Genomic DNA, 10880 nt, shown 5'->3' with positions numbered 1-10880 from the left:
TGTCGTTCCTCATCTGTCCGCCTGCACCTGCATCCGGTCTTGAAGCCTCCAGTGTGCACCCGATGTATCTCGCCAGCCGTCTTCCGATCGTCAAGGATGCCGTACCATAATATCGTCCGCTCAGCTGAAACAGTCCCTTCAATTACATTAAATCAATTTACAATTATGAATATTGTCTTGTGATCTGTTTTGTTCTGTTAGTTTGACGACCTCAGCTCTGTTTTCAGCACCTCTGGGTTTGTGTTTTGGTTTCCATGGGTGTTGATTAGTTTCCCCTGCCTCTGATTAGTGTTCATGGCGCTCACCTGCTCTTGGGCACTAATCAGAGCGCTACATATTCCTGTCTTTTGCCACACTCTGTCTGGCTGTCTTATTTGCTTCCACGCAACAGTTCCTATTCCTACGATTCCAGAGCTAAGCTTTGCTTTTTGTTTGCCTGTTTTTATGCTTAATTCAGTCTAAGCCTGGGCCCCTGGAGAGGGGGTCCAGTCTGAGGCCAAGGAACAAAAAACCTCATAGCCACAGCACACATAAACATGTGTAAGAGGGAAACATCAAAGAACAAAAAGGACATTAAAGACATTAAAAGAGCAAAACAACAACAAAAAAACAAGCAAAAAAAACATACACACTGTGGTGGCCTCTGCGGTGATCCACATCATCGTCTGCTGGGGTGGGGGGAGCATGGCCAGAGAGAGGAGCAGACCCAACAAAGCAACCAAGAGAGCCGACTCCACCCTCGGCCGCCCACCAACTCTAGGCCAGTGTCCAGTCCGCATGGATGAGCGAGGATACGTCTAAGGAGACCGAGGTGTGCGATACCTGCTCATTCAGCCAACACATTGTGAAGCTTGTCCGTCCCGACGCTCAGCGCTAGCTCCGCCGCCCTGTCTTTTCATCCTTATCCCTCCAGTCTCTCCAAACGGACTCTGGTGTGGCAGAGACCCAGCAGCTGGTCTTCATGGCCAAAAGGCTCCCGGGAGGCAGATCCAGAAGTTCACAAAAAAGCACCGCAGAAGTCACGAAAGTGCCACCCCTTGTCAGACAGTCCCAAAGGGTCCCGAACCCTATATAAGTGCTATATAAATACAGTTTGATTTGATTGGATTTGATTTGCACACACATGTATACATACACACATACATACATACTGTATATACACATATACATAGATACACTCATGCACGTAATCACGTTTCATCAAACATATATTAATGTTATTTGGTTTTGTACCTCAACGTTGTTCCTTTGCCTGCTTTGCGCTTCATACGCATATTTTTCATGTGTGCACTTCCCAGCTGCAGATCTTAGTTTCTCTGTTACCCTAATAGAGAGGGCTTCTTTTCTGCACTTCCATACATACACCAAACAGTAACAAAAACCCATACAATGTAGTTTAATCGATTTATTCCACTTATTGTGATGCTTAACCCAAAGACAAGAATGGCACATTTAGCTTAATGGCAAAGACTACTTCCTGACTACGGCCACACACCTAGGACGAACTGAAATCAATGCACACTTGCAAATAAGACAGGTGCAGCACAGTTATAGCACACTTCAAATACCAAAAAGTGGTACAACTGAGCAAACAATCCTAATGCTCAGGTACCAGGAATTGGTTCCGTAATGGTTCAAATGTGAAGGATAACTATCCCTATTTGCAGTTTTTCCACCCAACTTCAAAAATCCAGCCTTTGTGATTCGTCAAAGGCGTCTTTGACGTGATCCAGTAGCTGATAGGAAGTTAATCTTCTTGCGTTGAGTCATTTTACAGCTTCTTGGAAGCTTTTCTCTCTCTCTCTCTCTCTCTCTTTCTCACACACACACACACACACACACACACCCCCAATAATGCCAAGGTTGTGTTCGGTCCCTCTCGAAGGCTGTCAAATGACATTGTGCTCGTAATTGTGGTACATTTGGAAATGTCATGTTCAAAAGTTGAAAATGTTGTACACACAATGCACACAATGCTCCAAAGCATTCACACATGTGGTTTTCTACACCAACATCCATCTATTTACTATTCAACTTCAGCTTATTATTCTTCTTCTCCAGATTTTGGCGCGCTCTCTCCAACTGCAAACTGTTCAGCCTATTCGGGAATTGCGGGCTTTCCCTAGAAACATTTCCAGATTTCCCAGAATTCCAGGTTTTCCGGGACATTTTTCCCATTCAAAATGAATTGGCCATTTTTCAAAAACTTCCACCATTTCCATATTTTCAACCTATTCATACCATTCCACCTTCAACATATTCCACTGTTTTGGAAACTCAAACTACCATTTTCCCAAGTTAAAAAAAAATTCCAGGATTTTCCAGAAATCCTGGTTTTCCAAAGCCCTATTTCCACCCTTTTTTCTGGCGACTACTCCTTCCGCATTTTTCAACCCACTTCAACCGTTTCACCGTCAAAACATGCCTCTTAATCAGGAAATAAAACTAAGTTGTTTTTTGAACTGGAAAAATTCCCGGTTTTCCGAAAATTCCAGGAATTCCGTAATACCATTTCTCAATTCAACATGTTACTACTTCAACATTTCTCGATCGATTTGAACAATTTTAACACCAACCATTTCAACTCAATCAGACCATTCAAGTATTTTACCATTTTCAAAAAAAATCCCGGTTTTCCTGAAATTCCCAAATACAATTTACTATTTAAACATTTGGTGCCCGATTTAAAAAATTCCAACACCAACCAATTCAGCTCCTAATCATTTTCCAAAAATCCCACTTTTCCCAAAATTCCCAAATTTCCAGGAAGTTCCCATGGAAATGAATGGGAGATTTTTCCAAGTTGTACAATTCCCAAATTTTTCAACCTATTCATACCATTCCACCTTCAACACATTCCACCGTTCTGGAAACTCACTCTACCATTTTTACAAGTTCAAAGAAATTCCAGGATTTTCTAGAAATCCTGGTTTTCCAAAGCCCTATTTCCACCCTTTTGTCTGGCGACTACTCCTTCCACATTTTTCAACCCACTTCAACCATTTCACCGTCAAAACATTCCTCTTGATTAGGAAAAAAACCATAGTTGTTTTTTAAACTGGAAAAATTCCCGGTTTTCCTGAAACTCCCAAATACCATTTACTATTTAAACATTTATTGCCCGATTTAAAAAATTCCAACATTTCCAACAATTCTGTCAAAACATTCCTCTTAATCAGGACAAAAAAACAAAGTTGTTTTTTTAACTGGAAAAATTCCCGTTTTTTTTTCTCCTTAATACCATTTCTCAATTCAACATGTTACTACTTCAACATTTTTTTGATCGATTTCATCAATTTTAACACCAACCATTTCAACTCAATCAGACCATTCAAGTATTTTACCATTTTCAAAAAAAATCCCGGTTTTCCTGAAATTCCCAAATACCATTTACTATTTAAACATTTCTTGCCCGATTTAAACAATTCCAACACCAACCAATTCAGCTCCTAATCATTTTCCAAAAATCCCACTTTTCCCCAAATTCCCAAATTTCCAGGAAGTTCCCATGGAAATGAATGGGACATTTTTCCAAGTTGTACAATTCCCAAATTTTTCAACCTATTCATACCATTCCACCTTCAACACATTCCACCGTTCTGGAAACTCACTCTACCATTTTTACAAGTTCAAAAAAATTCCAGGATTTTCTAGAAATCCTGGTTTTCCAAAGCACTATTTCCACCCTTTTGTCTGGCGACTACTCCTTCCACATTTTTCAACCCACTTCAACCATTTCACCGTCAAAACATTCCTCTTGATTAGGAAAAAAACCATAGTTGTTTTTTAAACTGGAAAAATTCCCGGTTTTCCTGAAACTCCCAAATACCATTTACTATTTAAACATGTATTGCCCGATTTAAACAATTCCAACATTTCCAACAATTCTGGAAACTCAATCTACCATTTTTCCAAGTTCAAAAAAATTCCAGGATTTTCCAGAAATCTTGGTTTTCCAAAGCCCTATATCTACCCTTTTTTCTGGCGACTACTCCTTCCACATTTTTCAACCCACTTCAACCGTTTCACCGTCAAAACATTCTTCTTAATCAGGACAAAAAACAAAGTTGTTTTTTTAACTGGAAAAATTCCCGTTTTTTTTTCCTTAATACCATTTCTCAATTCAACATGTTACTACTTCAACATTTTTTTTGATCGATTTCATCAATTTTAACACCAACCATTTCAACTCAATCAGACCATTCAAGTATTTTACCATTTTCAAAGAAATTCCCGGTTTTCCTGAAATTCCCAAATACAATTTACTATTTAAACATTTATTGCCCGATTTAAACAATTCCAACACCAACCAATTCAGCTCCTAATCATTTTTAAAAAAATCACACTTTTCCAAAAATTCCCAAATTTCCAGGAAGTTCCCATGGAAATGAATGGGACATTTTTCCAAGTTGTACAATTCCCAAATTTTTCAACCTATTAATACCATTCCACCTTCAACACATTCAACCGTTCTGGAAACTCACTCTACCATTTTTACAAGTTCAAAAAAATTCCAGGATTTTCTAGAAATCCTGGTTTTCCAAAGCCCTATTTCCACCCTTTTGTCTGGCGACTACTCCTTCCACATTTTTCAACCTACTTCAACCATTTCACCATCAAAACATTCCTCTTGATTAGGAAAAAAAACCATAGTTGTTTTTTAAACTGGAAAAATTCCCGGTTTTCCTGAAACTCCCAAATACCATTTACTATTTAAACATTTATTGCCCGATTTAAACAATTCCAACATTTCCAACAATTCTGGAAACTCACTCTACCATTTTTCCAAGTTCAAAAAAATTCCAGGATTTTCCAGAAATCTTGGTTTTCCAAAGCCCTATATCTACCCTTTTTTCTGGCGACTACTCCTTCCACATTTTTCAACCCACTTCAACCGTTTCACCGTCAAAACATTCTTCTTAATCAGGACAAAAAAACAAAGTTGTTTTTTTAACTGGAAAAATTCCCGTTTTTTTTTTCCTTAATACCATTTCTCAATTCAACATGTTACTACTTCAACATTTTTTTCATCGATTTCATCAATTTTAACACCAACCATTTCAACTCAATCAGACCATTCAAGTATTTTACCATTTTCAAAAAAAATCCCGGTTTTCCTGAAATTCCCAAATACCATTTACTATTTAAACATTTCTTGCCCGATTTAAACAATTCCAACACCAACCAATTCAGCTCCTATTCATTTTCCAAAAATCCCACTTTTCCCAAAATTCCCAAATTTCCAGGAAGTTCCCATGGAAATGAATGGGACATTTTTCCAAGTTGTACAATTCCCAAATTTTTCAACCTATTCATACCATTCCACCTTCAACACATTCCACCGTTCTGGAAACTCACTCTACCATTTTTACAAGTTCAAAAAAATTCCAGGATTTTCTAGAAATCCTGGTTTTCCAAAGCACTATTTCCACCCTTTTGTGTGGTGACTACTCCTTCCACATTTTTCAACCCACTTCAACCATTTCACCGTCAAAACATTCCTCTTGATTAGGAAAAAAAACATAGTTGTTTTTTAAACTGGAAAAATTCCCGGTTTTCCTGAAACTCCCAAATACCATTTACTATTTAAACATGTATTGCCCGATTTAAACAATTCCAACATTTCCAACAATTCTGGAAACTCACTCTACCATTTTTCCAAGTTCAAAAAAATTCCAGGATTTTCCAGAAATCTTGGTTTTCCAAAGCCCTATATCTACCCTTTTTTCTGGCGACTACTCCTTCCACATTTTTCAACCCACTTCAACCGTTTCACCGTCAAAACATTCTTCTTAATCAGGACAAAAAAACAAAGTTGTTTTTTTAACTGGAAAAATTCCCTTTTTTTTTTTTCCTTAATACCATTTCTCAATTCAACATGTTACTACTTCAACATTTTTTTGATCGATTTCATCAATTTTAACACCAACCATTTCAACTCAATCAGACCATTCAAGTATTTTACCATTTTCAAAAAAATTCCCGGTTTTCCTGAAATTCCCAAATACAATTTACTATTTAAATATTTATTGCCCGATTTAAACAATTCCAACACCAACCAATTCAGCTCCTAATCATTTTCAAAAAAATCACACTTTTCCAAAAATTCCCAAATTTCCAGGAAGTTCCCATGGAAATGAATGGGACATTTTTCCAAGTTGTACAATTCCCAAATTTTTCAACCTATTCATATCATTCCACCTTCAACACATTCCACCGTTCTGGAAACTCACTCTACCATTTTTACAAGTTCAAAAAAATTCCAGGATTTTCTAGAAATCCTGTTTTTCCAAAGCACTATTTCCACCCTTTTGTCTGGCGACTACTCCTTCCACATTTTTCAACCCACTTCAACCATTTCACCGTCAAAACATTCCTCTTGATTAGGAAAAAAACCATAGTTGTTTTTTAAACTGGAAAAATTCCCGGTTTTCCTGAAACTCCCACATACCATTTACTATTTAAACATGTATTGCCCGATTTAAACAATTCCAACATTTCCAACAATTCTGGAAACTCACTCTACCATTTTTCCAAGTTCAAAAAAATTCCAGGATTTTCCAGAAATCTTGGTTTTCCAAAGCCCTATATCTACCCATTTTTATGGCGACTACTCCTTCCACATTTTTCAACCCACTTCAACCATTTCACCGTCAAAACATTCCTCTTAATCAGGACAAAAAAACAAAGTTGTTTTTTGAACTGGAAAAATTCCAGTTTTTTTTTCCTTAATACCATTTCTCAATTCAACATGTTACTACTTCAAAATTTTTTTGATCGATTTCATCAATTTTAACACCAACCATTTCAACTCAATCAGACCATTCAAGTATTTGACCATTTTCAAAAAAAATCACGGTTTTCCTGAAATTCCCAAGTACAATTTACTATTTAAACATTTATTGCCCGATTTAAACAATTCCAACACCAACCAATTCAGCTCCTAATCATTTTCAAAAAAATCACACTTTTCCAAAAATTCCCAAATTTCCAGGAAGTTCCCATGGAAATTAATGGGACATTTTTCCAAGTTGTACAATTCCCAAATTTTTCAACCTATTCATACCATTCCACCTTCAACACATTCCACCGTTCTGGAAACTCACTCTACCATTTTTACAAGTTCAAAAAAATTCCTGGATTTTCTAGAAATCCTGGTTTTCCAAAGCACTATTTCCACCCTTTTGTCTGGCGACTACTCCTTCCACATTTTTCAACCCACTTCAACCATTTCACCGTCAAAACATTCCTCTTGATTAGGAAAAAAACCATAGTTGTTTTTTAAACTGGAAAAATTCCCGGTTTTCCTGAAACTCCCAAATACCATTTACTATTTAAACATGTATTGCCCGATTTAAACAATTCCAACATTTCCAACAATTCTGGAAACTCACTCTACCATTTTTCCAAGTTCAAAAAAATTCCAGGATTTTCCAGAAATCTTGGTTTTCCAAAGCCCTATATCTACCCTTTTTTCTGGCGACTACTCCTTCCACATTTTTCAACCCACTTCAACCGTTTCACCGTCAAAACATTCTTCTTAATCAGAACAAAAAAACAAAGTTGTTTTTTTAACTGTAAAAATTCCCGTTTTTTTTTCTCCTTAATACCATTTCTCAATTCAACATGTTACTACTTCAACATTTCTCGATCGATTTGAACAATTTTAACACCAACCATTTCAACTCAATCAGACCATTCAAGTATTTGACCATTTTCAAAAAAAATCCCGGTTTTCCTGAAATTCCCAAATACCATTTACTATTTAAACATTTCTTGCCCGATTTAAACAATTCCAACACCAACCAATTCAGCTCCTAATCATTTTCCAAAAATCCCACTTTTCCCAAAATTCCCAAATTTCCAGGAAGTTCCCATGGAAATGAATGGGACATTTTTCCAAGTTGTACAATTCCCAAATTTTTCAACCTATTCATACCATTCCACCTTCAACACATTCCACCGTTCTGGAAACTCACTCTACCATTTTTACAAGTTCAAAAAAATTCCTGGATTTTCTAGAAATCCTGGTTTTCCAAAGCACTATTTCCACCCTTTTGTCTGGCGACTACTCCTTCCACATTTTTCAACCCACTTCAACCATTTCACCGTCAAAACATTCCTCTTGATTAGGAAAAAAACCAGAGTTGTTTTTTAAACTGGAAAAATTCCCGGTTTTCCTGAAACTCCCAAATACCATTTACTATTTAAACATGTATTGCCCGATTTAAACAATTCCAACATTTCCAACAATTCTGGAAACTCACTCTACCATTTTTCCAAGTTCAAAAAAATTCCAGGATTTTCCAGAAATCTTGGTTTTCCAAAGCCCTATATCTACCCTTTTTTCTGGCGACTACTCCTTCCACATTTTTCAACCCACTTCAACCGTTTCACCGTCAAAACATTCTTCTTAATCAGAACAAAAAAACAAAGTTGTTTTTTTAACTGTAAAAATTCCCGTTTTTTTTTTCCTTAATACCATTTCTCAATTCAACATGTTACTACTTCAACATTTCTCGATCGATTTGAACAATTTTAACACCAACCATTTCAACTCAATCAGACCATTCAAGTATTTGACCATTTTCAAAAAAAATCCCGGTTTTCCTGAAATTCCCAAATACCATTTACTATTTGAACATTTCTTGCCCGATTTAAACAATTCCAACACCAACCAATTCAGCTCCTAATCATTTTCCAAAAATCCCACTTTTCCCAAAATTCCCAAATTTCCAGGAAGTTCCCATGGAAATGAATGGGACATTTTTCCAAGTTGTACAATTCCCAAATTTTTCAACCTATTCATACCATTCCACCTTCAACACATTCCACCGTTCTGGAAACTCACTCTACCTTTTTTACAAGTTCAAAAAAATTCCAGGATTTTCTAGAAATCCTGGTTTTCCAAAGCACTATTTCCACCCTTTTGTTTGGCGACTACTCCTTCCACATTTTTCAACCCACTTCAACCATTTCACCGTCAAAACATTCCTCTTGATTAGGAAAAAAAACATAGTTGTTTTTTAAACTGGAAAAATTCCCGGTTTTCCTGAAACTCCCAAATACCATTTACTATTTAAACATTTATTGCCCGATTTAAACAATTCCAACATTTCCAACAATTCTGGAAACTCACTCTACCATTTTTCCAAGTTCAAAAAAATTCCAAGATTTTCCAGAAATCTTGGTTTTCCAAAGCCCTATATCTACCCTTTTTTCTGGCGACTACTCCTTCCACATTTTTCAACCCACTTCAACCATTTCACCGTCAAAACATTCCTCTTAATCAGGACAAAAAAAAAAAGTTGTTTTTTTAACTGGAAAAATTCCCGTTTTTTTTTTCCTTAATACCATTTCTCAATTCAACATGCTACTACTTCAAATTTTTTTTGATCGATTTCATCAATTTTAACACCAACCATTTCAACTCAATCAGACCATTCAAGTATTTTACCATTTTCAAAAAAATTCCCGGTTTTCCTGAAATTCCCAAGTACAATTTACTATTTAAACATTTATTGCCCGATTTAAACAATTCCAACACCAACCAATTCAGCTCCTAATCATTTTCATAAAAAATCACACTTTTCCAAAAATTCCCAAATTTCCAGGAAGTTCCCATGGAAATTAATGGGACATTTTTCCAAGTTGTACAATTCCCAAATTTTTCAACCTATTCATACCATTCCACCTTCAACACATTCCACCGTTCTGGAAACTCACTCTACCATTTTTACAGGTTCAAAAAAATTCCAGGATTTTCTAGAAATCCTGGTTTTCCAAAGCCCTATTTCCACCCTTTTGTCTGGCGACTACTCCTTCCACATTTTTCAACCCACTTCAACCATTTCACCGTCAAAACATTCCTCTTGATTAGGAAAAAAACCATAGTTGTTTTTTAAACTGGAAAAATTCCCGGTTTTCCTGAAACTCCCAAGTACCATTTACTATTTAAACATGTATTGCCCGATTTAAACAATTCCAACATTTCCAACAATTCTGGAAACTCACTCTACCATTTTTCCAAGTTCAAAAAAATTCCAGGATTTTCCAGAAATCTTGGTTTTCCAAAGCCCTATATCTACCCTTTTTTCTGGCGACTACTCCTTCCACATTTTTCAACCCACTTCAACCGTTTCACCGTCAAAACATTCCTCTTAATCAGGACAAAAAAAACAAAGTTGTTTTTTTAACTGGAAAAATTCCCGTTTTTTTTTCCTTAATACCATTTCTCAATTCAACATGTTACTACTTCAACATTTTTTTGATCGATTTTATCAATTTTAACACCAACCATTTCAACTCAATCAGACCATTCAAGTATTTTACCATTTTCAAAAAAATTCCCGGTTTTCCTGAAATTCCCAAATACAATTTACTGTTTAAACATTTCTTGCCCGATTTAAACAATTGCAACACCAACCAATTCAGCTCCTAATCATTTTCAAAAAAATCCCACTTTTCCCAAAATTCCCAAATTTCCAGGAAGTTCCCATGGAAATGAATGGGACATTTTGCCAAGTTGCCCAATTCCCACATTTTCCCACCTATTCATACCATTCCACCTTCAACACATTCCACCATTCTGGAAACTCACTCTACCATTTTCCAAGTTCAAAAAAATTCCAGGGTTTTCCATAAATCCTGGTTTTCTAAAGCCCTATTTCCACCCTTTTGTCTGGCGACTACTCCTTCCACAATTTTCAACCCACTTCAACAATTTCACCGTCAAAAATTCCTCTTAATTAGGGAAAAAAATACAATGGTTGGGGACCCTTTGGGAATGTGTGACAAGGGGTGGCACTTTCGTGACTTCTGCGATGCTTTTTTGTGAACTTCAAGATCTGCCTCTTGGGAGCCTCCTGACTATGGAGACC

The sequence above is a fragment of the Entelurus aequoreus genome, linkage group LG26 (genome assembly GCF_033978785.1).
Source record: "Entelurus aequoreus isolate RoL-2023_Sb linkage group LG26, RoL_Eaeq_v1.1, whole genome shotgun sequence".
Classification (NCBI taxonomy): domain Eukaryota; kingdom Metazoa; phylum Chordata; class Actinopteri; order Syngnathiformes; family Syngnathidae; genus Entelurus; species Entelurus aequoreus.
This window is presented reverse-complemented; position numbering follows the sequence as displayed.